The sequence below is a fragment of the Sorex fumeus genome, unplaced genomic scaffold (genome assembly GCF_029834395.1).
Source record: "Sorex fumeus unplaced genomic scaffold, SorFum_2.1 ptg000095l, whole genome shotgun sequence".
Taxonomy (NCBI): Eukaryota; Metazoa; Chordata; class Mammalia; order Eulipotyphla; family Soricidae; genus Sorex; species Sorex fumeus.
In genome coordinates, this window is record NW_026606152.1 from 2,679,349 (window position 1) to 2,683,280 (window position 3,932).

Genomic DNA, 3,932 nt, shown 5'->3' on the forward strand with positions numbered 1-3,932 from the left:
ATTGTAATTTAAATATTGCTTTTCTCCATCTTTTGCATGGAGAAGGTAACCTTAAAGTTTACCTTAAAGCAATGTCCTTTCTATGTGGACACAGGAAGATAGTTAATATTAGGTGTTGTAACTTGGGAGTTGATTGTCTTCGAATAATGTTTAGTCCTTGGCATCTGCTTTCTTTTTTTTTCTTTTTGGGTCACACCCAGCAATGCTCAGGGGTTACTCCTGGCTCTGCACTCAGGAATTACTCCTGGTGGTGCTCGGGGGACCATATGGTATGCCGAGATAGAATCTGGGTCGGCCATGTGCAAGGCAGATGCTCTACCTGCTGTGCTATCGCTCTGGTCCTGCATCTGTTTTCTTGACTCAGTTGCCCTTAGTTCACCTCAAAAGCAGGTTCCCGACGAGGGACTGAATGGACCCAGGCAAGCTGTGAGCTACTGTGGCATTGAAATGGGCCAGGCCAAATTGCCATGATACTCAACTATAAGTTGAGAGCATGGTCATAGACAAATGAGATTATGATCCAAAGGTAATGTCCAAAGGACAAGACTAGGACCCTGCTGTGCTAGGAAGACTAACCTGGCCTGCGGACTGCAGAATATATAGGAAGATATTCTCAGGATGAACCAAACTATAAGTTTATATCTCTTACTCTGTTCATACAGAATGACATTGCTAGAAATATTAAGTGGATTACTAGCTGATGAAAGAACACACCCTCCTTGGGATCCCGTCCTTGAGCGGACATCCCAGTAATCTGGAGTAATCTGTTTAGATGAGATTTTATCCTTGAGTGGAGATGGGAATAAACTACAATTGATACTGACCAGCCTGGCCCTCGTTCCTTCCTTCACTTACCTATTGCCAGTGGCCTCCCTGGGGTGGGGGAAGTGGCCCGAGACCACCAAACACGGGCGGCAAGAGAGATAGAGTGCTGCTGGCCTTTTGTAAACACACAGCTCACCATTGTCTCATTCTTTGCTCTAACTATGTCTTGACTTATTTTTTCTTTTTGGTTCATACCCAGCAATGCTCAGTCGTTACTCCTTCTTCTATAGTCAGGAATTACTCCTAGTGGTGCTTGGGGACCATATGGGATGGTGGGGATTGAACCCGGGTAGGCCCCGTGCAAGGAAAATGCCCTCCCCTCTGGACAATCGCTCGAGCCCCTGTGGCTTGGCTTTGAGGCCCTGGGTTTTGGGGAATTATGATAGAGAAACAGTCACACCTTCATTCTTCAGGTCCTCCTTATTCATCTTCTTTGGAGCTACACCCAGCTGAGCCCTACTCCTGTCTCTCAGCTCAGGCATCCATACCTGAGGGACTCAGGATCATTATGGGGTACTGTGGTTGGAATCCAGGGCTGCCGTGTGTGACCAGCTCCTTCCCCCGTGTCATCTCTGCCTCCTTTGTATTCAGGTACTGGTTAGCGTTGTGAAAGTATGAAGGATAGATATTTTTGAAAGTGTCATCTTAGGAAAATGGCCCTTGAAATGTTTTTTAATGAAGTGCAATGAAGACAGTTTATTTTTTTTAATATTTTAAACTTCATTTTTTCCCCTCTTTTTGGGGTCACACCTGGAAATCGCGGTCACAGTATCATGGTCATCCTGTTATTTATCAATTTCCTCGAGTAGGCACCAGTAACGTCTCCTTCGTCCTAGCCCTGAGATTTTAGAAAGTGCCATATTAAAGGCTTTTTTAGTGTCAGGAGAATGAGACCCATCACTGTTACTGGTTTTTGGCATATTGAATACGCCATGGGGAGTTTGCCAGACTCTGCCATGCAGGAAGGATACTTTCAGTAACCTGCTGGGTTCTCCAGAGTAAGAACTAGATAATAAGATGTCACATGACTGCAAATGCAGCGTGCACTTTCAGGAGCTAGGTTTTATAGTCTCTGGGTCTTGGCCGATGATGGAATTACACGGCGCTGGGGGCAGTTGGTAGGTGTGACTCCTGCTTACTGAAAGATGGGGGATCTGGGTGGAGGAGGCCCAGTCCGGACCCAATCAGGCTTGGAGATCTCAGCCCTGAGACCTGCATGCCTGGAAATACTCAGGGATTACTCCTGGTGGTACTCCAAGGACGCTGGTGCAAGACAGATGTCCTATCTGCTGTACCTGCTCATTGTCCCCTATAGGAAACAGTTTAAATGAATTTTACTGTGTGTAGAATGACGTTTGAAAGGATGGAAGGGTACCCTTGAATCAAGAGTCTGACAAATGCTGGGAATATGGGTCAGTTCCCCACAACCCAGCAGGTCGTTCCAATTACCTGTGATTACTCACAAGGTTGGTCACGTTCTTGGATCCCACCCCCCCATCAGTTCAATAATATTATAGAAAAAAGTAAGTGTTTTATTTGGAATTAGCAAAGTCCCATCAATCTAGTAGGCACCAGAATGAAAAAAAGGATTCAGATCTGCTTAAAGGCCAAAAAAGGCTCCAAGGTGACCGATATGGTTTGCTGCCCATTAACCCTCAATCTTAGGGTTGGAATATATGATGTTGCTGATACACACCTGGCAGTGCTCAGTATCTACAGCTGGCTTTACATTTTGATGGTGCTCAGGGGACCATTTGGAGGGTTGAACTCAGATTGACCACATTTAAGGCCAAGCCAGTGTATTCTTGCCCCCTACTCTGGATTTGAAATTATTCTGACGCTGCCTCCTGCAGTTTTTCTTGTAGGCAAGAGTACACTGGTTCGGTGTTTTCAAGGGGTAGTGCGTTGACCAGACAGTGCTCTCTGATGTTCTTACCAGCCTCCGCTCCTGTTCCAGTGTCTTTCCAGCTCTCTGGTCTGCTGCTAGGCCAGTTCCTCTCTGCATCTCCAGGACTGGCTTTGCAGTCACTGCTTTCACCCCATCTTGATTCCTTCCCCAAGAAACTCAACATCCGGTGACTTGTACCAACCTTCCTGTTTTACCTTGAATCAACCCAGCTGCGTTTTTCCTTGTTGGACTGTGTGAGCGCATTGGGTCATTGTTTGACTGACCAGTTCAGAAACAGGGGTCTTCATATCCTCAGGCCCCCATTGTGTGACCCACCTCTCCAGCAGCTGCCTCTCCATACCTTTATCCAGTCCATCCCCCTTGCAGCACAGATTGACCAGGGTGAGCAAAAAGGGTCTCTGCCTGTGGTTCATGGCCCTTTAAGGCTCCGGCTCCTGGCAGAAGTGGAAGTGATGTCACAAGCCGGCAACCTTCAGATATTCTTTCTATTCCAGTTGTGGTTGCCTGGCTCAGGTCACCATTAGCCTTTTGGGCAGAGGAGCAAATCGTGGCCCTGCATGGATGTGGACTGCGAAGGCTGATTTTTTGTCAGGATGTGAGTGGTGGTCCACCAGCGCCCGGTGCCTCCCGTTCTCTGCACTGTGAGTGCCGGGGGCTGTTCCAGCTTGGCGGGGGTGGGGGCAGGCTTTCGTGCTTATTTTTCTATCAGCTCGTTTCTTCTATCAGCCAGTTCCTGAGGCCCAGTGAATGCTTTAGGGGAACCCAGAGGCTTTAGGGGGTACAGAGGTTGTGGTGTGAGTGGGTGATTGTGGGGCTCCCCTTTGGCCACCATCGCCTCCAGCTCCACGAATGGTCAGCGGCAGGTGGGCATGGAGTTGATCCCAGGGGCTTAGTGCGGGGCATGTGGGACCTGCAGAGGGCGGGTCTTGGCTCTCCCGTCCCTCCCTTCACAGGAATTCATTCTGCCCTGATCCGAAGCCTTTGGCCCTGGCATCGCACGTGTAGAGACTTCAGATTCACTTCAGAGGGCAGGGCCCCAGCCTCCCTGCAGTAGCAGACCCAGTTGTCGTCTGTCCTTTGATTGTCGTGTTATGGCGGGGCCACATGGTGTTTCCGTCCCTATGGGTGGGTGGGGTTTTCAAATGAAACTTTCAGTATTATTATTTTGGTTTGTCTTTTGTACTACATCCGGAGATAC